This window comes from Oreochromis niloticus, linkage group LG14 (genome assembly GCF_001858045.2).
Source record: "Oreochromis niloticus isolate F11D_XX linkage group LG14, O_niloticus_UMD_NMBU, whole genome shotgun sequence".
Classification (NCBI taxonomy): domain Eukaryota; kingdom Metazoa; phylum Chordata; class Actinopteri; order Cichliformes; family Cichlidae; genus Oreochromis; species Oreochromis niloticus.
The window spans coordinates 35,897,579-35,921,044 of record NC_031979.2 but is presented as its reverse complement, the minus strand read 5'-3'; the positions used below and the strand labels follow the sequence as shown (position 1 = coordinate 35,921,044).

The window sequence follows — 23,466 nt, the reverse complement described above, 5'->3', positions numbered from 1 at the left end:
TGAAGGTCTGCCAAGCGCAGGGCCAGAAAGCAGCCTGAAGCCGCGAACGTTCTCTCCAGTCAACCCTTTCCTGTCAAAGTGGAGATCTGGCCAAGCAAATAGGGCCTACCGTGACGAGGCGAAAGAAACACACACTCTGGCTTCTCTTCATAACTTACAAGCCAAAGAAATGAAGGTCTGCCAAGCCCAGGGCCAGAAAGCAGCCTGAAGCCGCGAACGTCCTCTCCAGTCACCCCTTTCCTGTCAAAGTGGAGCTCTGGAGCAGAGCAGGCGGGGCCTGAGATCTGCCGCGTCAGCCAAGCAAACAGGGCCTACCGTGACGCCGGAAGCCGGGACGAGCAGTCACTGCGGCTTCCTGCGAGGCAAAAGAAACACACACTCTGGCTTCTCTTCATAACGTACAAGTCTTTCGCCTTTTACTAAAGACTTCCGTGGAGAGCAGCGCTAAGGAGTTGCACCTATTTTTGGCAGGGTCTGCCGTCTGGCTGGGCCCTCTCCTCGTTGTTCAAAAGAAATAGCAGAAGAAAGCAGCGCGCAATTTCAGGGAGCTCCGCAGGCCTCTGAGGTACACTGGGTGGGCGGAGATTTGAAGCGGCTGCCTCCCTGTGAGCACCGTCACAAGCGAGAAGTGTCCCGAGAAGACGGCTCAGCCAGGAACCCGTAGCAGGCCATCGCTTCTCGGCCTTTTGGCTAAGATCAAGTGTAGTATCTGTTCTTATCAGTTTAATATCTGATACGCCCCCGATTCGGGGGCAACGTATTAAACGCATTTTTAGAACAGGGAGCTGAATAAGGGCTCGCTCCGTTCGCTCCACGCATCGACCCGGTATTGCAGCGCCTCCGGGAACGGTGCCCCCTTTGCTGACCTTGTGCAAAAGCAAGAATGCCAAACAAATTAACATCTGCCAGAGAAGAGCCAGAAAGCAGCCTGAAGCGGCGAACATGCTCTCCAGTCACGCCTCTCCTGTCAAAGTGGAGCTCTGGAGCAGAGCAGAAGCAGGCGCGGCCTGAGAAATGCCGCTTCAGCCAAGCAAACAGGGCCTACCGTGACGAGGCGAAAGAAACACACACTCTGGCTTCTCTTCATAACGTACAAACCAAAGAAATGAAGGTCTGCCAAGCCAGGGCCAGAAAGCAGCCTGAAGCCGCGAACGTCCTCTCCAGTCACCCCTTTCCTGTCAAAGTGGAGATCTGGCCAAGCAAATAGGGCCTACCGTGACGAGGCGAAAGAAACACACACTCTGGCTTCTCTTCATAACGTACAAGCCAAAGAAATGAAGGTCTGCCAAGCCCAGGGCCAGAAAGCAGCCTGAAGCCGCGAACGTCCTCTCCAGTCACCCCTTTCCTGTCAAAGTGGAGCTCTGGAGCAGAGCAGGCGGGGCCTGAGATCTGCCGCTTCAGCCAAGCAAACAGGGCCTACCGTGACGCCGGAAGCCGGGACGAGCAGTCACTGCGGCTTCCTGCGAGGCAAAAGAAACACACACTCTGGCTTCTCTTCATAACGTACAAGTCTTTCGCCTTTTACTAAAGACTTCCGTGGAGAGCAGCGCTAAGGAGTTGCACCTATTTTTGGCAGGGTCTGCCGTCTGGCTGGCCCTCTCCTCGTTGTTCAAAAGAAATAGCAGAAGAAAGCAGCGCGCAATTCAGGGAGCTCCGCAGGCCTCTGAGGTACACTGGGTGGGCGGAGATTTGAAGCGGCTGCCTCCCTGTGAGCACCGTCACAAGCGAGAAGTGTCCCGAGAAGGCGGCTCAGCCAGGAACCCGTAGCAGGCCATCGCTTCTCGGCCTTTTGGCTAAGATCAAGTGTAGTATCTGTTTTATCAGTTTAATATCTGATACGCCCCCGATTCGGGGGCAACGTATTAAACGCATTTTTAGAACAGGGAGCTGAATAAGGGGCTCGCTCCGTTCGCTCCACGCATCGACCCGGTATTGCAGCGCCTCCGGGAACGGTGCCCCCTTTGCTGACCTTGTGCAAAAGCAAGAATGCCAAACAAATTAACATCTGCCAGAGAAGAGCCAGAAAGCAGCCTGAAGCGGCGAACATGCTCTCCAGTCACGCCTCTCCTGTCAAAGTGGAGCTCTGGAGCAGAGCAGAAGCAGGCGCGGCCTGAGAAATGCCGCTTCAGCCAAGCAAACAGGGCCTACCGTGACGAGGCGAAAGAAACACACACTCTGGCTTCTCTTCATAACGTACAAACCAAAGAAATGAAGGTCTGCCAAGCCAGGGCCAGAAAGCAGCCTGAAGCCGCGAACGTCCTCTCCAGTCACCCCTTTCCTGTCAAAGTGGAGATCTGGCCAAGCAAATAGGGCCTACCGTGACGAGGCGAAAGAAACACACACTCTGGCTTCTCTTCATAACGTACAAGCCAAAGAAATGAAGGTCTGCCAAGCCCAGGGCCAGAAAGCAGCCTGAAGCCGCGAACGTCCTCTCCAGTCACCCCTTTCCTGTCAAAGTGGAGCTCTGGAGCAGAGCAGGCGGGGCCTGAGATCTGCCGCTTCAGCCAAGCAAACAGGGCCTACCGTGACGCCGGAAGCCGGGACGAGCAGTCACTGCGGCTTCCTGCGAGGCAAAAGAAACACACACTCTGGCTTCTCTTCATAACGTACAAGTCTTTCGCCTTTTACTAAAGACTTCCGTGGAGAGCAGCGCTAAGGAGTTGCACCTATTTTTGGCAGGGTCTGCCGTCTGGCTGGCCCTCTCCTCGTTGTTCAAAAGAAATAGCAGAAGAAAGCAGCGCGCAATTCAGGGAGCCCGCAGGCCTCTGAGGTACACTGGGTGGGCGGAGATTTGAAGCGGCTGCCTCCCTGTGAGCACCGTCACAAGCGAGAAGTGTCCCGAGAAGGCGGCTCAGCCAGGAACCCGTAGCAGGCCATCGCTTCTCGGCCTTTTGGCTAAGATCAAGTGTAGTATCTGTTTTATCAGTTTAATATCTGATACGCCCCCGATTCGGGGGCAACGTATTAAACGCATTTTTAGAACAGGGAGCTGAATAAGGGGCTCGCTCCGTTCGCTCCACGCATCGACCCGGTATTGCAGCGCCTCCGGGAACGGTGCCCCCTTTGCTGACCTTGTGCAAAAGCAAGAATGCCAAACAAATTAACATCTGCCAGAGAAGAGCCAGAAAGCAGCCTGAAGCGGCGAACATGCTCTCCAGTCACGCCTCTCCTGTCAAAGTGGAGCTCTGGAGCAGAGCAGAAGCAGGCGCGGCCTGAGAAATGCCGCTTCAGCCAAGCAAACAGGGCCTACCGTGACGAGGCGAAAGAAACACACACTCTGGCTTCTCTTCATAACGTACAAACCAAAGAAATGAAGGTCTGCCAAGCCAGGGCCAGAAAGCAGCCTGAAGCCGCGAACGTCCTCTCCAGTCACCCCTTTCCTGTCAAAGTGGAGATCTGGCCAAGCAAATAGGGCCTACCGTGACGAGGCGAAAGAAACACACACTCTGGCTTCTCTTCATAACGTACAAGCCAAAGAAATGAAGGTCTGCCAAGCCCAGGGCCAGAAAGAGCCTGAAGCCGCGAACGTCCTCTCCAGTCACCCCTTTCCTGTCAAAGTGGAGCTCTGGAGCAGAGCAGGCGGGGCCTGAGATCTGCCGCTTCAGCCAAGCAAACAGGGCCTACCGTGACGCCGGAAGCCGGGACGAGCAGTCACTGCGGCTTCCTGCGAGGCAAAAGAAACACACACTCTGGCTTCTCTTCATAACGTACAAGTCTTTCGCCTTTTACTAAAGACTTCCGTGGAGAGCAGCGCTAAGGAGTTGCACCTATTTTTGGCAGGGTCTGCCGTCTGGCTGGGCCCTCTCCTCGTTGTTCAAAAGAAATAGCAGAAGAAAGCAGCGCGCAATTCCAGGGAGCTCCGCAGGCCTCTGAGGTACACTGGGTGGGCGGAGATTTGAAGCGGCTGCCTCCCTTGAGCACCGTCACAAGCGAGAAGTGTCCCGAGAAGGCGGCTCAGCCAGGAACCCGTAGCAGGCCATCGCTTCTCGGCCTTTTGGCTAAGATCAAGTGTAGTATCTGTTCTTATCAGTTTAATATCTGATACGCCCCCGATTCGGGGGCAACGTATTAAACGCATTTTTAGAACAGGGAGCTGAATAAGGGGCTCGCTCCGTTCGCTCCACGCATCGACCCGGTATTGCAGCGCCTCCGGGAACGGTGCCCCCTTTGCTGACCTTGTGCAAAAGCAAGAATGCCAAACAAATTAACATCTGCCAGAGAAGAGCCAGAAAGCAGCCTGAAGCGGCGAACATGCTCTCCAGTCACGCCTCTCCTGTCAAAGTGGAGCTCTGGAGCAGAGCAGAAGCAGGCGCGGCCTGAGAAATGCCGCTTCAGCCAAGCAAACAGGGCCTACCGTGACGAGGCGAAAGAAACACACACTCTGGCTTCTCTTCATAACGTACAAACCAAAGAAATGAAGGTCTGCCAAGCGCAGGCCAGAAAGCAGCCTGAAGCCGCGAACGTCCTCTCCAGTCACCCCTTTCCTGTCAAAGTGGAGATCTGGCCAAGCAAATAGGGCCTACCGTGACGAGGCGAAAGAAACACACACTCTGGCTTCTCTTCATAACTTACAAGCCAAAGAAATGAAGGTCTGCCAAGCCCAGGGCCAGAAAGCAGCCTGAAGCCGCGAACGTCCTCTCCAGTCACCCCTTTCCTGTCAAAGTGGAGCTCTGGAGCAGAGCAGGCGGGGCCTGAGATCTGCCGCTTCAGCCAAGCAAACAGGGCCTACCGTGACGCCGGAAGCCGGGACGAGCAGTCACTGCGGCTTCCTGCGAGGCAAAAGAAACACACACTCTGGCTTCTCTTCATAACGTACAAGTCTTTCGCCTTTTACTAAAGACTTCCGTGGAGAGCAGCGCTAAGGAGTTGCACCTATTTTTGGCAGGGTCTGCCGTCTGGCTGGGCCCTCTCCTCGTTGTTCAAAAGAAATAGCAGAAGAAAGCAGCGCGCAATTCCAGGGAGCTCCGCAGGCCTCTGAGGTACACTGGGTGGGCGGAGATTTGAAGCGGCTGCCTCCCTGTGAGCACCGTCACAAGCGAGAAGTGTCCCGAGAAGGCGGCTCAGCCAGGAACCCGTAGCAGGCCATCGCTTCTCGGCCTTTTGGCTAAGATCAAGTGTAGTATCTGTTCTTATCAGTTTAATATCTGATACGCCCCCGATTCGGGGGCAACGTATTAAACGCATTTTTAGAACAGGGAGCTGAATAAGGGGCTCGCTCCGTTCGCTCCACGCATCGACCCGGTATTGCAGCGCCTCCGGAACGGTGCCCCCTTTCTGACCTTGTGCAAAAGCAAGAATGCCAAACAAATTAACATCTGCCAGAGAAGAGCCAGAAAGCAGCCTGAAGCGGCGAACATGCTCTCCAGTCACGCCTCTCCTGTCAAAGTGGAGCTCTGGAGCAGAGCAGAAGCAGGCGCGGCCTGAGAAATGCCGCTTCAGCCAAGCAAACAGGGCCTACCGTGACGAGGCGAAAGAAACACACACTCTGGCTTCTCTTCATAACGTACAAACCAAAGAAATGAAGGTCTGCCAAGCGCAGGGCCAGAAAGCAGCCTGAAGCCGCGAACGTCCTCTCCAGTCACCCCTTTCCTGTCAAAGTGGAGATCTGGCCAAGCAAATAGGGCCTACCGTGACGAGGCGAAAGAAACACACACTCTGGCTTCTCTTCATAACTACAAGCCAAAGAAATGAAGGTCTGCCAAGCCAGGGCCAGAAAGCAGCCTGAAGCCGCGAACGTCCTCTCCAGTCACCCCTTTCCTGTCAAAGTGGAGCTCTGGAGCAGAGCAGGCGGGGCCTGAGATCTGCCGCTTCAGCCAAGCAAACAGGGCCTACCGTGACGCCGGAAGCCGGGACGAGCAGTCACTGCGGCTTCCTGCGAGGCAAAAGAAACACACACTCTGGCTTCTCTTCATAACGTACAAGTCTTTCGCCTTTTACTAAAGACTTCCGTGGAGAGCAGCGCTAAGGAGTTGCACCTATTTTTGGCAGGGTCTGCCGTCTGGCTGGGCCCTCTCCTCGTTGTTCAAAAGAAATAGCAGAAGAAAGCAGCGCGCAATTCCAGGGAGCTCCGCAGGCCTCTGAGGTACACTGGGTGGGCGGAGATTTGAAGCGGCTGCCTCCCTGTGAGCACCGTCACAAGCGAGAAGTGTCCCGAGAAGGCGGCTCAGCCAGGAACCCGTAGCAGGCCATCGCTTCTCGGCCTTTTGGCTAAGATCAAGTGTAGTATCTGTTCTTATCAGTTTAATATCTGATACGCCCCCGATTCGGGGCAACGTATTAAACGCATTTTTAGAACAGGGAGCTGAATAAGGGGCTCGCTCCGTTCGCTCCACGCATCGACCCGGTATTGCAGCGCCTCCGGGAACGGTGCCCCCTTTGCTGACCTTGTGCAAAAGCAAGAATGCCAAACAAATTAACATCTGCCAGAGAAGAGCCAGAAAGCAGCCTGAAGCGGCGAACATGCTCTCCAGTCACGCCTCTCCTGTCAAAGTGGAGCTCTGGAGCAGAGCAGAAGCAGGCGCGGCCTGAGAAATGCCGCTTCAGCCAAGCAAACAGGGCCTACCGTGACGAGGCGAAAGAAACACACACTCTGGCTTCTCTTCATAACGTACAAACCAAAGAAATGAAGGTCTGCCAAGCCAGGGCCAGAAAGCAGCCTGAAGCCGCGAACGTCCTCTCCAGTCACCCCGTTCCTGTCAAAGTGGAGATCTGGCCAAGCAAATAGGGCCTACCGTGACGAGGCGAAAGAAACACACACTCTGGCTTCTCTTCATAATGTACAAGCCAAAGAAATGAAGGTCTGCCAAGCCCAGGGCCAGAAAGCAGCCTGAAGCCGCGAACGTCCTCTCCAGTCACCCCTTTCCTGTCAAAGTGGAGATCTGGCCAAGCAAATAGGGCCTACCGTGACGAGGCGAAAGAAACACACACTCTGGCTTCTCTTCATAACGTACAAGCCAAAGAAATGAAGGTCTGCCAAGCCCAGGGCCAGAAAGCAGCCTGAAGCCGCGAACGTCCTCTCCAGTCACCCCTTTCCTGTCAAAGTGGAGCTCTGGAGCAGAGCAGGCGGGGCCTGAGATCTGCCGCTTCAGCCAAGCAAACAGGGCCTACCGTGACGCCGGAAGCCGGGACGAGCAGTCACTGCGGCTTCCTGCGAGGCAAAAGAAACACACACTCTGGCTTCTCTTCATAACGTACAAGTCTTTCGCCTTTTATTAAAGATTCCGTGGAGAGCGCGCTAAGGAGTTGCACCTATTTTTGGCAGGGTCTGCCGTCTGGCTGGGCCCTCTCCTTGTTGTTCAAAAGAAATAGCAGAAGAAAGCTGCGCGCAATTCCAGGGAGCTCCGCAGGCCTCTGAGGTACACTGGGTGGGCGGAGATTTGAAGCGGCTGCCTCCCTTGAGCACCGTCACAAGCGAGAAGTGTCCCGAGAAGGCGGCTCAGCCAGGAACCCGTAGCAGGCCATCGCTTCTCGGCCTTTTGGCTAAGATCAAGTGTAGTATCTGTTCTTATCAGTTTAATATCTGATACGCCCCCGATTCGGGGGCAACGTATTAAACGCATTTTTAGAACAGGGAGCTGAATAAGGGGCTCGCTCCGTTCGCTCCACGCATCGACCTGGTATTGCAGCGCCTCCGGGAACGGTGCCCCCTTTGCTGACCTTGTGCAAAAGCAAGAATGCCAAACAAATTAACATCTGCCAGAGAAGAGCCAGAAACAGCCTGAAGCGGCGAACATGCTCTCCAGTCACGCCTCTCCTGTCAAAGTGGAGCTCTGGAGCAGAGCAGAAGCAGGCGCGGCCTGAGAAATGCCGCTTCAGCCAAGCAAACAGGGCCTACCGTGACGAGGCGAAAGAAACACACACTCTGGCTTCTCTTCATAACGTACAAACCAAAGAAATGAAGGTCTGCCAAGCGCAGGGCCAGAAAGCAGCCTGAAGCCGCGAACGTCCTCTCCAGTCACCCCTTTCCTGTCAAAGTGGAGATCTGGCCAAGCAAATAGGGCCTACCGTGACGAGGCGAAAGAAACACACACTCTGGCTTCTCTTCATAATGTACAAGCCAAAGAAATGAAGGTCTGCCAAGCCCAGGGCCAGAAAGCAGCCTGAAGCCGCGAACGTCCTCTCCAGTCACCCCTTTCCTGTCAAAGTGGAGATCTGGCCAAGCAAATAGGGCCTACCGTGACGAGGCGAAAGAAACACACACTCTGGCTTCTCTTCATAACGTACAAGCCAAAGAAATGAAGGTCTGCCAAGCCCAGGGCCAGAAAGCAGCCTGAAGCCGCGAACGTCCTCTCCAGTCACCCCTTTCCTGTCAAAGTGGAGCTCTGGAGCAGAGCAGGCGGGGCCTGAGATCTGCGCTTCAGCCAAGTAAACAGGGCCTACCGTGACGCCGGAAGCCGGGACGAGCAGTCACTGCGGCTTCCTGCGAGGCAAAAGAAACACACACTCTGGCTTCTCTTCATAACGTACAAGTCTTTCGCCTTTTATTAAAGACTTCCGTGGAGAGCAGCGCTAAGGAGTTGCACCTATTTTTGGCAGAGTCTGCCGTCTGGCTGGGCCCTCTCCTCGTTGTTCAAAAGAAATAGCAGAAGAAAGCAGCGCGCAATTCCAGGGAGCTCCGCAGGCCTCTGAGGTACACTGGGTGAGCGGAGATTTGAAGCGGCTGCCTCCCTCTGAGCACCGTCACAAGCGAGAAGTGTCCCGAGAAGGCGGCTCAGCCAGGAACCCGTAGCAGGCCATCGCTTCTCGGCCTTTTGGCTAAGATCAAGTGTAGTATCTGTTCTTATCAGTTTAATATCTGATACGCCCCCGATTCGGGGGCAACGTATTAAACGCATTTTTAGAACAGGGAGCTGAATAAGGGGCTCGCTCCGTTCGCTCCACGCATCGAAGTGGTATTGCAGCGTCTCCGGGAACGGTGCCCCCTTTGCTGACCTTGTGCAAAAGCAAGAATGCCAAACAAATTAACATCTGCCAGAGAAGAGCCAGAAAACAGCCTGAAGCGGCGAACATGCTCTCCAGTCACGCCTCTCCTGTCAAAGTGGAGCTCTGGAGCAGAGCAGAAGCAGGCGCGGCCTGAGAAATGCCGCTTCAGCCAAGCAAACAGGGCCTACCGTGACGAGGCGAAAGAAACACACACTCTGGCTTCTCTTCATAACGTACAAACCAAAGAAATGAAGGTCTGCCAAGCGCAGGGCCAGAAAGCAGCCTGAAGCCGCGAACGTCCTCTCCAGTCACCCCTTTCCTGTCAAAGTGGAGATCTGGCCAAGCAAATAGGGCCTACCGTGACGAGGCGAAAGAAACACACACTCTGGCTTCTCTTCATAACGTACAAGTCTTTCGCCTTTTACTAAAGACTTCCGTGGAGAGCAGCGCTAAGGAGTTGCACCTATTTTTGGCAGGGTCTGCCGTCTGGCTGGGCCCTCTCCTCGTTGTTCAAAAGAAATAGCAGAAGAAAGCAGCGCGCAATTCCAGGGAGCTCCGCAGGCCTCTGAGGTACACTGGGTGGGCGGAGATTTGAAGCGGCTGCCTCCCTGTGAGCACCGTCACAAGCGAGAAGTGTCCCGAGAAGGCGGCTCAGCCAGGAACCCGTAGCAAGCCATCGCTTCTCGGCCTTTTGGCTAAGATCAAGTGTAGTATCTGTTCTTATCAGTTTAATATCTGATACGCCCCCGATTCGGGGGCAACGTATTAAACGCATTTTTAGAACAGGAAGCTGAATAAGGGGCTCGCTCCGTTCGCTCCACGCATCGACCCGGTATTGCAGCGCCTCCGAGAACGGTGCCCCCTTTGCTGACCTTGTGCAAAAGCAAGAATGCCAAACAAATTAACATCTGCCAGAGAAGAGCCAGAAAGCAGCCTGAAGCGGCGAACATGCTCTCCAGTCACGCCTCTCCTGTCAAAGTGGAGCTCTGGAGCAGAGCAGAAGCAGGCGCGGCCTGAGAAATGCCGCTTCAGCCAAGCAAACAGGGCCTACCGTGACGAGGCGAAAGAAACACACACTCTGGCTTCTCTTCATAACGTACAAACCAAAGAAATGAAGGTCTGCCAAGCCCAGGGCCAGAAAGCAGCCTGAAGCCGCGAACGTCCTCTCCAGTCACCCCTTTCCTGTCAAAGTGGAGATCTGGCCAAGCAAATAGGGCCTACCGTGACGAGGCGAAAGAAACACACACTCTGGCTTCTCTTCATAACGTACAAGCCAAAGAAATGAAGGTCTGCCAAGCGCAGGCCAGAAAGCAGCCTGAAGCCGCGAACGTCCTCTCCAGTCACCCCTTTCCTGTCAAAGTGGAGCTCTGGAGCAGAGCAGGCGGGGCCTGAGATCTGCCGCTTCAGTCAAGCAAACAGGGCCTACCGTGACGCCGGAAGCCGGGACGAGCAGTCACTGCGGCTTCCTGCGAGGCAAAAGAAACACACACTCTGGGTTTTCTTCATAACGTACAAGTCTTTCGCCTTTTACTAAAGACTTCCGTGGAGAGCAGCGCTAAGGAGTTGCACCTATTTTTGGCAGGGTCTGCCGTCTGGCTGGGCCCTTTCCTCGTTGTTCAAAAGAAATAGCAGAAGAAAGCAGCGCACAATTCCAGGGAGCTCCGCAGGCCTCTGAGGTACACTGGGTGGGCGGAGATTTGAAGCGGCTGCCTCCCTCTGAGCACCGTCACAAGCGAGAAGTGTCCCGAGAAGGCGGCTCAGCCAGGAACCCGTAGCAGGCCATCGCTTCTCGGCCTTTTGGTTAAGATCAAGTGTAGTATCTGTTCTTATCAGTTTAATATCTGATACGCCCCCGATTCGGGGCAACGTATTAAACGCATTTTAGAACAGGGAGCTGAATAAGGGGCTCGCTCCGTTCGCTCCACGCATCGACCCGGTATTGCAGCGCCTCCGGGAACGGTGCCCCCTTTGCTGACCTTGTGCAAAAGCAAGAATGCCAAACAAATTAACATCTGCCAGAGAAGAGCCAGAAAGCAGCCTGAAGCGGCGAACATGCTCTCCAGTCACGCCTCTTCTGTCAAAGTGGAGCTCTGGAGCAGAGCAGAAGCAGGCGCGGCCTGAGAAATGCCGCTTCAGCCAAGCAAACAGGGCCTACCGTGACGAGGCGAAAGAAACACACACTCTGGCTTCTCTTCATAACGTACAAACCAAAGAAATGAAGGTCTGCCAAGCGCAGGGCCAGAAAGCAGCCTGAAGCCGCGAACGTCCTCTCCAGTCACCCCTTTCCTGTCAAAGTGGAGCTCTGGAGCAGAGCAGGCGGGGCCTGAGATCTGCCGCTTCAGCCAAGCAAACAGGGCCTACCGTGACGCCGGAAGCCGGGACGAGCAGTCACTGCGGCTTCCTGCGAGGCAAAAGAAACACACACTCTGGCTTCTCTTCATAACGTACAAGTCTTTCGCCTTTTACTAAAGACTTCCGTGGAGAGCAGCGCTAAGGAGTTGCACCTATTTTTGGCAGGGTCTGCCGTCTGGCTGGGCCCTCTCCTCGTTGTTCAAAAGAAATAGCAGAAGAAAGCAGCGCGCAATTCCAGGGAGCTCCGCAGGCCTCTGAGGTACACTGGGTGGGCGGAGATTTGAAGCGGCTGCCTCCCTCTGAGCACCGTCACAAGCGAGAAGTGTCCCGAGAAGGCGGCTCAGCCAGGAACCCGTAGCAGGCCATCGCTTCTCGGCCTTTTGGCTAAGATCAAGTGTAGTATCTGTTCTTATCAGAAGAGGCGGGAAGCAAAGAGAGATGGCGACGTCGTCGGCCAGCTCTTCCGAGAGGGACGCAAGGACTTCTGGAACGAGGAATACGCTGAGATTTGAACTCATGGAGAAAGATACTCAATTTCATGACAGGATAACTTTTGGACGGAGAATCCTTTTCGAAGCCTTGAAGATACAGCCGGAGGAAATATTCTGCCTACAACAGAGCACCGCAAGTAAGCACTATGATGTGACATTCACTACAGGAGAATATGCGGAAGAAGTGAGAAGGAAGTGTATTGTGGAAGAAGATAGAGAACTGCGGAGATATATGGTGACCCCTTTGTATCGCAATGATTACAGAATTTTAACGATACATATGTATAACCCATGGGTCACGGAAGAGACTATAAGGTACTTTCTAGGGAGATACGTTACTGTTCTTTCAGGAGTACGAAAGATACAGGACGGTCTGGGCATATGGACCGGAAAGAGACAATTTCGCATTAAACTGAGTGCGGATATGAATAGCGAAGATGGATATTGTCACCCACCTGCTGTTTTTTCTATTGGAGCGGACAGAGGCTTCCTTGTTTACGCAGGGCAGCCCCAAGCATGTAGGAAATGCGGGAGTGTTGGACATAATGCGGAACAATGCGACCAGGTGAGGTGTAGGAGTTGTGGCAAGCTTGGACACATTACGAGGGACTGCAAGGAGCCCAGGAGATGCCATTTATGTGATTCGGAAGAGCATATGGCGAGAGACTGTACTAAGCCACGGCCTTATTCTACCGTGGTAAAGACTGGACTTATTGGGGAAAAATGTAGCGAAGAGGAAACAGACTTTGGTGAAGGAGCAAGGCCTCAGGAGCCACCACCAGCTGCTGGAAATCAGGCTAATGAGGACAAAGTAGAAGGAGTGGAGGAGGGGACGGAGCGAAGTGAGGAGGAGGGAGAGAGGAGCCATGAGCAAGATGGTGAGAAAGTACAGCAGGGGGAGGAACCCCAAAAAGGTTGGGAAGTGGTCGGAAAGCCACGGAGAAAGTCTGCTAAAAGGAGGAGAAAGGTGAGTCCAGCCGCCTTTCCTGAACATGGTGAGCAAAGAGACCAGGATATTAGGGAGGAGGTTTTGGAGGAAGGTGTAAATGTTGAGGGGTATGCGTGGAGGGGAACACAGACTGAGTGCATGCATATCCCCCTAAGTGACGTGACAAGTGATGGAGATAAGGAAGAGGAAGGTGAGAGCGAAGAACAGTCAGAGGACTCTTTCATAAAAGACCTTCTGTCACACACCAATATGGACAATTAGTGAACCCAAGAGAGGAGGTAAAATAAATTATGAGACTCATTACTTTTTTTCTTTATTTTCTTTCTTGTCCTAGTGCTCCACTTGCTTTTTGTTTATGGTATGGGAAAACTACGGATAATTACCCTGAATGTTAGGGGGCTAAAAAATGCCCGAAAGAGGAAAATTGTTTATGAATTTTTATTGTGTCATAATTTTGATGTTTGTTTGGTTCAGGAAGTTCACCTGAGAGATGAGGGGGATGTTGCTTTGTTTACTGAGGAATGGAGGGGAGGGGAAGCTTCTTGGAGCATTGGGGGGGTACATGGGTCTGGAGTTGGGGTGTTATGTGGGGATAAAGATATCCGGATAATTGAGAGCTTTACTGTAATACAAGGAAGGGTAATGGTGGTGGATATCGATAAAACGGGACTCAATGCCGGATAATAAATGTATATGCACAAGTGGAGCCTGGGCTACGTAAGGACCTTTTTCAAAAAATGGATACTTGTTTTTTGACTAGAAAAGATATTATTGTGGGAGGGGACTTTAATTGCTCCTTGGAAAGGGAAAAGTTTTCCCTCCCTTTAGGACCTTCATTAAAAAATATGGTTTAATTGACGTAATGGGGAAGCTACTGGGAAAGCAAGTGGGGTATACTTGGAAGAACACAAGGGGGGGGAAGAGTAGGTTAGATTACATTTTAGTAGGGAAAGAGTGCAAAATAATAGAGGGAAAAACAATACCGGCCCTTTTTACAGATCATCAAGCAGTTGATGTGGAGCTCGAGATAGCAGGGCCGGATTTTGGAAAAGGGTACTGGAAGTTTAATAATGATGTCCTCGCAGAGAAAGCCTATAGGGAGGGTTTCATAAAAATTTTCCCGATATGGGCCGAGATGAAAAGTTTATACAGTAACAATGTGGCTTGGTGGGAGGACATAAAGAAAAAAATCAAAAAGTTTACGGTTGAATATTGTACAGAGAGGTCAAAATTTCGAAAGAAAGAGTTCGATACAATACAGAAGGAGATAGAAAAAATCTATGTTATGGAAAATAAGGGAAAGGAGGTTCAAAAGGAAGGGTACTTGGAAAATTTAAAATAAGACAGGAGGAACTACTTGAGAGGAAAGCGAGAGCCGTAATATATAAATTAAAACAGGAAGAGTATGAGGAGAATGAGAAATGCTCCTCATACTTTTTTAGCAAAATGAAGACTAGGGATAAGAGGGTGGTGATAACGGAACTGGAGAGGGATGGAAAGGTGATAAGGGGGAAAGATGAATTGTTAAGAACGGTGGAAGAATATTATGGTAATTTGTTTACAAAGGAGAGCTTGGATGAGGGGAAGGGGGAGAGTTTTATAAGATCTTTAAGGAGGAGGTTACCCGAAGAAGAAAATGACAAGCTGGGGGGGGAATTGACGGTAGGGGAGGCGTATAATGTGGTTAAGACAATGAAGGCCGGTAAGGTGCCTGGCATAGACGGTTTAACAAAAGAATTTTACATGGTTTTTGGGATATGGTGGGGACCCACCTCCTGGAGGTTTTTAAGGAAATCATGGAGGGAGGAGAGATGTCGGAAAGCATGAAAACGGGAGTGGTGACTATTCTGTTTAAGAAAGGAAATCCGAAGCATTTAGACAATTACAGGCCACTAACTATGCTGTGCGTAGACTATAAAATATTGAGTAAGATTTTGGCGAATAGGCTAGCAGGAGTCATGTCACACATAGTGGAAATGGACCAAACTTGTGGGGTACAGGGGAGGCAAATCACATGGAACTTACATCTACACAGGGATGTACTCACATATGTAAAGGAGAGAAATATTGCTGCAATATGTGTGAGCCTGGACCAGCAGAAAGCTTTCGACAGAGTAGATCACCCCTTTTTGTGGAAGGTTATGGAGGGGCTGGGACTAGGTGGGGTCATTATAAAATGGGTAAAGGTCTTATACAAGGGCATAAATTCAAAAATCAAAATAAATGGGCATTTAACGGGTAAAGTGCAGCAAACGAGGGGATTGCGGCAAGGGTGCCCGCTCTCTGTGGTGCTGTTTGTTTTATACGCAGAACCCTGGCTTGTGCAATAAGGGGGAGTTACGTTGTTAAAGGGATAACGCTGCCCCGGGTGAGAGTTTAAAAATATCACAATACGCGGATGACACAATATTATATTTGGCAGATGATGAAAGCTTAAGGGGAGTGATAGACATTCTATATGATTATGAAAAAGCAACTGGATCGAGAATAAATAAGCAGAAGACTAGGTACAAATACCTTGGGAAGTGGGAGGGGAGGAAGGACAAGATTTGTGATTTTATGTTGTGTGAAGGTCCTATGGACGTATTAGGAATATCGTTTGGGAACGGGGAGGGGGATGCACTGTACAATTGGAAAAAGAAGATGGCAGCCGTCGAGAAAAAACTGGGATTATGGAAGACAAGAAAACTTTCTGTCTCAGGGAAAGTGTTGGTCGTAAAGGCCGAAGTATTGCCAAAGCTGCTACATTTGGCCTATGTTTTTCCGATGCCGCACAAGTATAGAGCTCAACTAACGAGGGGAATATTTAAGTTTATATGGGGGGGCTATGAATATGTAAAAAGGGCGCAAATGTATCAGGAAATATCAGAAGGTGGGAGGGATGTGCCAAACGTTCCTCTGAAGCTTGACTCAATATTCTACAGCAATGTATGCATACTCCTGAAAAAGACATATATACACAAATGCCAAATCCTGATATGGTTTTGGCTGTCTATACCATACCGGTTTCTAATAGGGTGGGATAATAAAGGCCCTAAAGCTGAGAGTAGGCCGGAGTATTTCCAGAAAATGGTAAAGTGGGGGAGGAGATATAAGGAATGCAAAGAAGAGGATACAGTGATAAATCACAAAGTATTATATAGGAAACTGGTACAGAAACTCAATGTCAATCCTGTAATGGTGAACTCTGAAGTGTGGTTACGGGCCCAGGACAAGAGTTTTAAGAACGGGCTTAAAGATTTTAATTGGTTGCACTTGCATAGAAGGCTACCAGTTAGGGTCACGATGTACGCCCACAACCTGGGGAAGCAAAAAGTATGTCCAAGGGAAAATTGTATGGAAGATGAAACTATTGAACATGTATTATGGGGATGTGAATATGCAAAAAAGGTTTGGGATGGGGTAAAAGAGAGTTATAACTGTTTGGAGAATGTGACATATGATGAGATCACTTCGTTTGGGGTTAAAGGGGTGGGAAAAGAACAAAATAAAATTGTATGTTGATATCAATTGTAAAACTTAAATTATGGAAAGCGAGGCAGGGACATATAACTGGAGTGTATAAATGGAGAGAGATAGGAACAGTTAAGGCAATAGAGAAAGAATTTGAAAGTATATACTGGCATGAATTAGAAAGGTGGGGAAGCGACACAATTAAGGATAGGTGGAAAATCATCTTTTTAAAACCACCAAAAAAGAAAAGGTGGTAAGTGATAAGGAGTGACATAATAGAAACGTGATTGTTATTTTGGTTTTGGTCCTTTATTTTGTGGGACTTTACGGTTGTTTAACCTTTCTTTTTTTAAATTTTTTTCTGTAGAATGTTTTATTGAGGTGTGATGAAATAAAGGTATGACATTGATTTGGAAAATAATATGTTACGATGTATGAGAAATGTGAAATGTAAATGTAAAGTATGGAAATGGTTTGGAAAGTAAATAAAAAGAGGAAAAAAAAAAAAAATCTGTTCTTATCAGTTTAATATCTGATACGCCCCCGATTCGGGGGCAACGTATTAAACGCATTTTTAGAACAGGGAGCTGAATAAGGGGCTCGCTCCGTTCGCTCCACGCATCGACCCGGTATTGCAGCGCCTCCGGGAACGGTGCCCCCTTTGCTGACCTTGTGCAAAAGCAAGAATGCCAAACAAATTAACATCTGCCAGAGAAGAGCCAGAAAGCAGCCTGAAGCGGCGAACATGCTCTCCAGTCACGCCTCTCCTGTCAAAGTGGAGCTCTGGAGCAGAGCAGAAGCAGGCGCGGCCTGAGAAATGGCGCTTCAGCCAAGCAAACAGGGCTACCGTGACGAGGCGAAAGAAACACACACTCTGGCTTCTCTTCATAATGTACAAGCCAAAGAAATGAAGGTCTGCCAAGCCCAGGGCCAGAAAGCAGCCTGAAGCCGCGAACGTCCTCTCCAGTCACCCCTTTCCTGTCAAAGTGGAGATCTGGCCAAGCAAATAGGGCCTACCGTGACGAGGCGAAAGAAACACACACTCTGGCTTCTCTTCATAACTTACAAGCCAAAGAAATGAAGGTCTGCCAAGCCCAGGGCCAGAAAGCAGCCTGAAGCCGCGAACATGCTCTCCAGTCACGCCTCTCCTGTCAAAGTGGAGCTCTGGAGCAGAGCAGAAGCAGGCGCGGCCTGAGAAATGCCGCTTCAGCCAAGCAAACAGGGCCTACCGTGACGAGGCGAAAGAAACACACACTCTGGCTTCTCTTCATAACGTACAAACCAAAGAAATGAAGGTCTGCCAAGCCCAGGGCCAGAAAGCAGCCTGAAGCCGCGAACGTCCTCTCCAGTCACCCCTTTCCTGTCAAAGTGGAGATCTGGCCAAGCAAATAGGGCCTACCGTGACGAGGCGAAAGAAACACACACTCTGGCTTCTCTTCATAACGTACAAGCCAAAGAAATGAAGGTCTGCCAAGCCCAGGGCCAGAAAGCAGCCTGAAGCCGCGAACGTCCTCTCCAGTCACCCTTTCCTGTCAAAGTGGAGATCTGGCCAAGCAAATAGGGCCTACCGTGACGAGGCGAAAGAAACACACACTCTGGCTTCTCTTCATAACGTACAAGCCAAAGAAATGAAGGTCTGCCAAGCCCAGGGCCAGAAAGCAGCCTGAAGCCGCGAACGTCCTCTCCAGTCACCCCTTTCCTGTCAAAGTGGAGCTCTGGAGCAGAGCAGGCGGGGCCTGAGATCTGCCGCTTCAGCCAAGCAAACAGGGCCTACCGTGACGCCGGAAGCCGGGACGAGCAGTCACTGCGGCTTCCTGCGAGGCAAAAGAAACACACACTCTGGCTTCTCTTCATAACGTACAAGTCTTCGCCTTTTACTAAAGACTTCCGTGGAGAGCAGCGTTAAAGAGTTGCACCTATTTTTGGCAGGGTCTGCCGTCTGGCTGGGCCTCTCCTCGTTGTTCAAAAGAAATAACAGAAGAAAGCAGCGCGCAATTCCAGGGAGCTCCGCAGGCCTCTGAGGTACTGTGGGTGGGCGGAGATTTGAAGCGGCTGCCTCCCTGTGAGCACCGTCACAAGCGAGAAGTGTCCCGAGAAGGCGGCTCAGCCAGGAACCCGTAGCAGGCCATCGCTTCTCGGCCTTTTGGCTAAGATCAAGTGTAGTATCTGTTCTTATCAGTTTAATATCTGATACGCCCCCGATTCGGGGGCAACGTATTAAACGCATTTTTAGAACAGGGAGCTGAATAAGGGGCTCGCTCCGTTCGCTCCACGCATCGACCCGGTATTGCAGCGCCTCCGGGAACGGTGCCCCTTTGCTGACCTTGTGCAAAAGCAAGAATGCCAAACAAATTAACATCTGCCAGAGAAGAGCCAGAAAGCAGCCTGAAGCGGCGAACATGCTCTCCAGTCACGCCTCTCCTGTCAAAGTGGAGCTCTGGAGCAGAGCAGAAGCAGGCGCGGCCTGAGAAATGCCGCTTCAGCCAAGCAAATAGGGCCTACCGTGACGAGGCGAAAGAAACACACACTCTGGCTTCTCTTCATAACGTACAAGCCAAAGAAATGAAGGTCTGCCAAGCCCAGGGCCAGAAAGCAGCCTGAAGCCGCGAACGTCCTCTCCAGTCACCCCTTTCCTGTCAAAGTGGAGCTCTGGAGCAGAGCAGGCGGGGCCTGAGATCTGCCGCTTCAGCCAAGCAAACAGGGCCTACCGTGACGCCGGAAGCCGGGACGAGCAGTCACTGCGGCTTCCTGCGAGGCAAAAGAAACACACACTCTGGCTTCTCTTCATAACGTACAAGTCTTTCGCCTTTTGCTAAAGACTTCCGTGGAGAGCAGCGCTAAGGAGTTGCACCTATTTTTGGCAGGGTCTGCCGTCTGGCTGGGCCCTCTCCTCGTTGTTCAAAAGAAATAGCAGAAGAAAGCAGCGCGCAATTCCAGGGAGCTCCGCAGGCCTCTGAGGTACTGTGGGTGGGCGGAGATTTGAAGCGGCTGCCTCCCTGTGAGCACCGTCACAAGCGAGAAGTGTCCCGAGAAGGCGGCTCAGCCAGGAACCCGTAGCAGGCCATCGCTTCTCGGCCTTTTGGCTAAGATCAAGTGTAGTATCTGTTCTTATCAGTTTAATATCTGATACGCCCCGATTCGGGGGCAACGTATTAAACGCATTTTTAGAACAGGGAGCTGAATAAGGGGCTCGCTCCGTTCGCTCCACGCATCGACCCGGTATTGCAGCGCCTCCGGGAACGGTGCCCCCTTTGCTGACCTTGTGCAAAAGCAAGAATGCCAAACAAATTAACATCTGCCAGAGAAGAGCCAGAAAGCAGCCTGAAGCGGCGAACATGCTCTCCAGTCACGCCTCTCCTGTCAAAGTGGAGCTCTGGAGCAGAGCAGAAGCAGGCGCGGCCTGAGAAATGGCGCTTCAGCCAAGCAAACAGGGCCTACCGTGACGAGGCGAAAGAAACACACACTCTGGCTTCTCTTCATAATGTACAAGCCAAAGAAATGAAGGTCTGCCAAGCCCAGGGCCAGAAAGCAGCCTGAAGCCGCGAACGTCCTCTCCAGTCACCCCTTTCCTGTCAAAGTGGAGATCTGGCCAAGCAAATAGGGCCTACCGTGACGAGGCGAAAGAAACACACACTCTGGCTTCTCTTCATAACTTACAAGCCAAAGAAATGAAGGTCTGCCAAGCCCAGGGCCAGAAAGCAGCCTGAAGCCGCGAACATGCTCTCCAGTCACGCCTCTCCTGTCAAAGTGGAGCTCTGGAGCAGAGCAGAAGCAGGCGCGGCCTGAGAAATGCCGCTTCAGCCAAGCAAACAGGGCCTACCGTGACGAGGCGAAAGAAACACACACTCTGGCTTCTCTTCATAACGTGCAAACCAAAGAAATGAAGGTCTGCCAAGCCCAGGGCCAGAAAGCAGCCTGAAGCCGCGAACGTCCTCTCCAGTCACCCCTTTCCTGTCAAAGTGGAGATCTGGCCAAGCAAATAGGGCCTACCGTGACGAGGCGAAAGAAACACACACTCTGGCTTCTCTTCATAACGTACAAGCCAAAGAAATGAAGGTCTGCCAAGCCCAGGGCCAGAAAGCAGCCTGAAGCCGCGAACGTCCTCTCCAGTCACCCCTTTCCTGTCAAAGTGGAGATCTGGCCAAGCAAATAGGGCCTACCGTGACGAGGCGAAAGAAACACACACTCTGGCTTCTCTTCATAACGTACAAGCCAAAGAAATGAAGGTCTGCCAAGCCCAGGGCCAGAAAGCAGCCTGAAGCCGCGAACGTCCTCTCCAGTCACCCCTTTCCTGTCAAAGTGGAGCTCTGGAGCAGAGCAGGCGGGGCCTGAGATCTGCCGCTTCAGCCAAGCAAACAGGGCCTACCGTGACGCCGGAAGCCGGGACGAGCAGTCACTGCGGCTTCCTGCGAGGCAAAAGAAACACACACTCTGGCTTCTCTTCATAACGTACAAGTCTTTCGCCTTTTACTAAAGACTTCCGTGGAGAGCAGCGTTAAAGAGTTGCACCTATTTTTGGCAGGGTCTGCCGTCTGGCTGGGCCCTCTCCTCGTTGTTCAAAAGAAATAACAGAAGAAAGCAGCGCGCAATTCCAGGGAGCTCCGCAGGCCTCTGAGGTACTGTGGGTGGGCGGAGATTTGAAGCGGCTGCCTCCCTGTGAGCACCGTCACAAGCGAGAAGTGTCCCGAGAAGGCGGCTCAGCCAGGAACCCGTAGCAGGCCATCGCTTCTCGGCCTTTTGGCTAAGATCAAGTGTAGTATCTGTTCTTATCAGTTTAATATCTGATACGCCCCCGATTCGGGGCAACGTATTAAACGCATTTTTAGAACAGGGAGCTGAATAAGGGGCTCGCTCCGTTCGCTCCACGCATCGACCCGGTATTGCAGCGCCTCCGGGAACGGTGCCCCCTTTGCTGACCTTGTGCAAAAGCAAGAATGCCAAACAAATTAACATCTGCCAGAGAAGAGCCAGAAAGCAGCCTGAAGCGGCGAACATGCTCTCCAGTCACGCCTCTCCTGTCAAAGTGGAGCTCTGGAGCAGAGCAGAAGCAGGCGCGGCCTGAGAAATGCCGCTTCAGCCAAGCAAACAGGGCCTACCGTGACGAGGCGAAAGAAACACACACTCTGGCTTCTCTTCATAACGTACAAACCAAAGAAATGAAGGTCTGCCAAGCCCAGGGCCAGAAAGCAGCCTGAAGCCGCGAACCTCCTCTCCAGTCACCCCTTTCCTGTCAAAGTGGAGATCTGGCCAAGCAAATAGGGCCTACCGTGACGAGGCGAAAGAAACACACACTCTGGCTTCTCTTCATAACGTACAAGCCAAAGAAATGAAGGTCTGCCAAGCCCAGGGCCAGAAAGCAGCCTGAAGCCGCGAACGTCCTCTCCAGTCACCCCTTTCCTGTCAAAGTGGAGCTCTGGAGCAGAGCAGGCGGGGCCTGAGATCTGCCGCTTCAGCCAAGCAAACAGGGCCTACCGTGACGCCGGAAGCCGGGACGAGCAGTCACTGCGGCTTCCTGCGAGGCAAAAGAAACACACACTCTGGCTTCTCTTCATAACGTACAAGTCTTTCGCCTTTTACTAAAGACTTCCGTGGAGAGCAGCGCTAAGGAGTTGCACCTATTTTTGGCAGGGTCTGCCGTCTGGCTGGGCCCTCTCCTCGTTGTTCAAAAGAAATAGCAGAAGAAAGCAGCGCGCAATTCCAGGGAGCTCCGCAGGCCTCTGAGGTACACTGGGTGGGCGGAGATTTTAAGCGGCTGCCTCCCTGTGAGCACCGTCACAAGCGAGAAGTGTCCCGAGAAGGCGGCTCAGCCAGGAACCCGTAGCAGGCCATCGCTTCTCGGCCTTTTGGCTAACATCAAGTGTAGTATCTGTTCTTATCAGTTTAATATCTGATACGCCCCCGATTCGGGGGCAACGTATTAAACGCATTTTTAGAACAGGGAGCTGAATAACGGGCTCGCTCCGTTCGCTCCACGCATCGACCCGGTATTGCAGCGCCTCCGGGAACGGTGCCCCCTTTGCTGACCTTGTGCAAAAGCAAGAATGCCAAACAAATTAACATCTGCCAGAGAAGAGCCAGAAAGCAGCCTGAAGCGGCGAACATGCTCTCCAGTCACGCCTCTCCTGTCAAAGTGGAGCTCTGGAGCAGAGCAGAAGCAGGCGCGGCCTGAGAAATGCCGCTTCAGCCAAGCAAACAGGGCCTACCGTGACGAGGCGAAAGAAACACACACTCTGGCTTCTCTTCATAACGTACAAACCAAAGAAATGAAGGTCTGCCAAGCCCAGGGCCAGAAAGCAGCCTGAAGCCGCGAACGTCCTCTCCAGTCACCCCTTTCCTGTCAAAGTGGAGATCTGGCCAAGCAAATAGGGCCTACCGTGACGAGGCGAAAGAAACACACACTCTGGCTTCTCTTCATAACGTACAAGCCAAAGAAATGAAGGTCTGCCAAGCCCAGGGCCAGAAAGCAGCCTGAAGCCGCGAACGTCCTCTCCAGTCACCCCTTTCCTGTCAAAGTGGAGCTCTGGAGCAGAGCAGGCGGGGCCTGAGATCTGCCGCTTCAGCCAAGCAAACAGGGCCTACCGTGACGCCGGAAGCCGGGACGAGCAGTCACTGCGGCTTCCTGCGAGGCAAAAGAAACACACACTCTGCCTTCTCTTCATAACGTACAAGTCTTTCGCCTTTTACTAAAGACTTCCGTGGAGAGCAGCGCTAAGGAGTTGCACCTATTTTTGGCAGGGTCTGCCGTCTGGTTGGGCCCTCTCCTCGTTGTTCAAAAGAAATAGCAGAAGAAAGCAGCGCGCAATTCCAGGGAGCTCCGCAGGCCTCTGAGGTACACTGGGTGGGCGGAGATTTGAAGCGGCTGCCTCCCTGTGAGCACCGTCACAAGCGAGAAGTGTCCCGAGAAGGCGGCTCAGCCAGGAACCCGTAGCAGGCCATCGCTTCTCGGCCTTTTGGCTAAGATCAAGTGTAGTATCTGTTCTTATCAGTTTAATATCTGATACGCCCCCGATTCGGGGGCAACGTATTAAATGCATTTTTAGAACAGGGAGCTGAATAAGGGGCTCGCTCCGTTCGCTCCACGCATCGACCCGGTATTGCAGCGCCTCCGGGAACGGTGCCCCCTTTGCTGACCTTGTGCAAAAGCAAGAATGCCAAACAAATTAACATCTGCCAGAGAAGAGCAAGAAAGCAGCCTGAAGCGGCGAACATGCTCTCCAGTCACGCCTCTCCTGTCAAAGTGGAGCTCTGGAGCAGAGCAGAAGCAGGCGCGGCCTGAGAAATGCCGCTTCAGCCAAGCAA

General features: G+C 52.1%; 32 non-coding genes and 1 pseudogene across 32 annotated transcripts; all 33 read left to right on the top strand.

Annotated features, from left to right (window-relative positions):
* Positions 1-375: 375 nt before the first annotated feature.
* LOC112842254 (U5 spliceosomal RNA) lies at positions 376-488 on the top strand. Its single transcript, XR_003213988.1, has one exon. It is a non-coding gene; the product is annotated as a U5 spliceosomal RNA (small nuclear RNA).
* Positions 489-670: 182 nt separating this feature from the next.
* On the top strand, positions 671-860 carry LOC112842330 (U2 spliceosomal RNA). Its single transcript, XR_003214057.1, has one exon. It is a non-coding gene; the product is annotated as a U2 spliceosomal RNA (small nuclear RNA).
* Positions 861-1,480: 620 nt separating this feature from the next.
* Positions 1,481-1,593, top strand: LOC112842253 (U5 spliceosomal RNA). The gene has a single exon (XR_003213987.1). It is a non-coding gene; the product is annotated as a U5 spliceosomal RNA (small nuclear RNA).
* Positions 1,594-1,773: 180 nt separating this feature from the next.
* LOC112842338 (U2 spliceosomal RNA) lies at positions 1,774-1,963 on the top strand. Its single transcript, XR_003214065.1, has one exon. It is a non-coding gene; the product is annotated as a U2 spliceosomal RNA (small nuclear RNA).
* A 620-nt stretch (positions 1,964-2,583) lies between these two features.
* LOC112842252 (U5 spliceosomal RNA) lies at positions 2,584-2,696 on the top strand. Its single transcript, XR_003213986.1, has one exon. It is a non-coding gene; the product is annotated as a U5 spliceosomal RNA (small nuclear RNA).
* A 179-nt stretch (positions 2,697-2,875) lies between these two features.
* LOC112842337 (U2 spliceosomal RNA) lies at positions 2,876-3,065 on the top strand. Its single transcript, XR_003214064.1, has one exon. It is a non-coding gene; the product is annotated as a U2 spliceosomal RNA (small nuclear RNA).
* A 619-nt stretch (positions 3,066-3,684) lies between these two features.
* Positions 3,685-3,797, top strand: LOC112842251 (U5 spliceosomal RNA). Its single transcript, XR_003213985.1, has one exon. It is a non-coding gene; the product is annotated as a U5 spliceosomal RNA (small nuclear RNA).
* A 181-nt stretch (positions 3,798-3,978) lies between these two features.
* On the top strand, positions 3,979-4,169 carry LOC112842308 (U2 spliceosomal RNA). The gene has a single exon (XR_003214035.1). It is a non-coding gene; the product is annotated as a U2 spliceosomal RNA (small nuclear RNA).
* A 620-nt stretch (positions 4,170-4,789) lies between these two features.
* Positions 4,790-4,902, top strand: LOC112842250 (U5 spliceosomal RNA). Its single transcript, XR_003213984.1, has one exon. It is a non-coding gene; the product is annotated as a U5 spliceosomal RNA (small nuclear RNA).
* A 182-nt stretch (positions 4,903-5,084) lies between these two features.
* Positions 5,085-5,274, top strand: LOC112842331 (U2 spliceosomal RNA). The gene has a single exon (XR_003214058.1). It is a non-coding gene; the product is annotated as a U2 spliceosomal RNA (small nuclear RNA).
* A 618-nt stretch (positions 5,275-5,892) lies between these two features.
* Positions 5,893-6,005, top strand: LOC112842248 (U5 spliceosomal RNA). Its single transcript, XR_003213982.1, has one exon. It is a non-coding gene; the product is annotated as a U5 spliceosomal RNA (small nuclear RNA).
* Positions 6,006-6,187: 182 nt separating this feature from the next.
* On the top strand, positions 6,188-6,377 carry LOC112842335 (U2 spliceosomal RNA). Its single transcript, XR_003214062.1, has one exon. It is a non-coding gene; the product is annotated as a U2 spliceosomal RNA (small nuclear RNA).
* A 790-nt stretch (positions 6,378-7,167) lies between these two features.
* Positions 7,168-7,278, top strand: LOC112842287 (U5 spliceosomal RNA). Its single transcript, XR_003214020.1, has one exon. It is a non-coding gene; the product is annotated as a U5 spliceosomal RNA (small nuclear RNA).
* Positions 7,279-7,459: 181 nt separating this feature from the next.
* LOC112842322 (U2 spliceosomal RNA) lies at positions 7,460-7,650 on the top strand. Its single transcript, XR_003214049.1, has one exon. It is a non-coding gene; the product is annotated as a U2 spliceosomal RNA (small nuclear RNA).
* Positions 7,651-8,439: 789 nt separating this feature from the next.
* Positions 8,440-8,552, top strand: LOC112842268 (U5 spliceosomal RNA). Its single transcript, XR_003214002.1, has one exon. It is a non-coding gene; the product is annotated as a U5 spliceosomal RNA (small nuclear RNA).
* A 182-nt stretch (positions 8,553-8,734) lies between these two features.
* Positions 8,735-8,925, top strand: LOC112842339 (U2 spliceosomal RNA). Its single transcript, XR_003214066.1, has one exon. It is a non-coding gene; the product is annotated as a U2 spliceosomal RNA (small nuclear RNA).
* A 377-nt stretch (positions 8,926-9,302) lies between these two features.
* LOC112842247 (U5 spliceosomal RNA) lies at positions 9,303-9,415 on the top strand. The gene has a single exon (XR_003213981.1). It is a non-coding gene; the product is annotated as a U5 spliceosomal RNA (small nuclear RNA).
* Positions 9,416-9,597: 182 nt separating this feature from the next.
* LOC112842333 (U2 spliceosomal RNA) lies at positions 9,598-9,788 on the top strand. Its single transcript, XR_003214060.1, has one exon. It is a non-coding gene; the product is annotated as a U2 spliceosomal RNA (small nuclear RNA).
* A 620-nt stretch (positions 9,789-10,408) lies between these two features.
* LOC112842280 (U5 spliceosomal RNA) lies at positions 10,409-10,521 on the top strand. The gene has a single exon (XR_003214014.1). It is a non-coding gene; the product is annotated as a U5 spliceosomal RNA (small nuclear RNA).
* Positions 10,522-10,703: 182 nt separating this feature from the next.
* On the top strand, positions 10,704-10,892 carry LOC112842225 (U2 spliceosomal RNA). Its single transcript, XR_003213967.1, has one exon. It is a non-coding gene; the product is annotated as a U2 spliceosomal RNA (small nuclear RNA).
* A 451-nt stretch (positions 10,893-11,343) lies between these two features.
* On the top strand, positions 11,344-11,456 carry LOC112842246 (U5 spliceosomal RNA). The gene has a single exon (XR_003213980.1). It is a non-coding gene; the product is annotated as a U5 spliceosomal RNA (small nuclear RNA).
* A 182-nt stretch (positions 11,457-11,638) lies between these two features.
* On the top strand, positions 11,639-11,845 carry LOC112842235 (uncharacterized; annotated as a pseudogene).
* A 4,791-nt stretch (positions 11,846-16,636) lies between these two features.
* Positions 16,637-16,830, top strand: LOC112842231 (U2 spliceosomal RNA). Its single transcript, XR_003213971.1, has one exon. It is a non-coding gene; the product is annotated as a U2 spliceosomal RNA (small nuclear RNA).
* A 1,171-nt stretch (positions 16,831-18,001) lies between these two features.
* Positions 18,002-18,113, top strand: LOC112842283 (U5 spliceosomal RNA). The gene has a single exon (XR_003214016.1). It is a non-coding gene; the product is annotated as a U5 spliceosomal RNA (small nuclear RNA).
* A 181-nt stretch (positions 18,114-18,294) lies between these two features.
* On the top strand, positions 18,295-18,485 carry LOC112842324 (U2 spliceosomal RNA). Its single transcript, XR_003214051.1, has one exon. It is a non-coding gene; the product is annotated as a U2 spliceosomal RNA (small nuclear RNA).
* Positions 18,486-18,935: 450 nt separating this feature from the next.
* LOC112842270 (U5 spliceosomal RNA) lies at positions 18,936-19,048 on the top strand. The gene has a single exon (XR_003214004.1). It is a non-coding gene; the product is annotated as a U5 spliceosomal RNA (small nuclear RNA).
* A 182-nt stretch (positions 19,049-19,230) lies between these two features.
* LOC112842332 (U2 spliceosomal RNA) lies at positions 19,231-19,420 on the top strand. Its single transcript, XR_003214059.1, has one exon. It is a non-coding gene; the product is annotated as a U2 spliceosomal RNA (small nuclear RNA).
* Positions 19,421-20,593: 1,173 nt separating this feature from the next.
* Positions 20,594-20,706, top strand: LOC112842240 (U5 spliceosomal RNA). Its single transcript, XR_003213974.1, has one exon. It is a non-coding gene; the product is annotated as a U5 spliceosomal RNA (small nuclear RNA).
* Positions 20,707-20,888: 182 nt separating this feature from the next.
* On the top strand, positions 20,889-21,078 carry LOC112842334 (U2 spliceosomal RNA). The gene has a single exon (XR_003214061.1). It is a non-coding gene; the product is annotated as a U2 spliceosomal RNA (small nuclear RNA).
* Positions 21,079-21,699: 621 nt separating this feature from the next.
* On the top strand, positions 21,700-21,812 carry LOC112842245 (U5 spliceosomal RNA). The gene has a single exon (XR_003213979.1). It is a non-coding gene; the product is annotated as a U5 spliceosomal RNA (small nuclear RNA).
* A 182-nt stretch (positions 21,813-21,994) lies between these two features.
* Positions 21,995-22,185, top strand: LOC112842340 (U2 spliceosomal RNA). The gene has a single exon (XR_003214067.1). It is a non-coding gene; the product is annotated as a U2 spliceosomal RNA (small nuclear RNA).
* Positions 22,186-22,806: 621 nt separating this feature from the next.
* On the top strand, positions 22,807-22,919 carry LOC112842269 (U5 spliceosomal RNA). Its single transcript, XR_003214003.1, has one exon. It is a non-coding gene; the product is annotated as a U5 spliceosomal RNA (small nuclear RNA).
* Positions 22,920-23,101: 182 nt separating this feature from the next.
* Positions 23,102-23,292, top strand: LOC112842306 (U2 spliceosomal RNA). The gene has a single exon (XR_003214033.1). It is a non-coding gene; the product is annotated as a U2 spliceosomal RNA (small nuclear RNA).
* Positions 23,293-23,466: the final 174 nt, after the last annotated feature.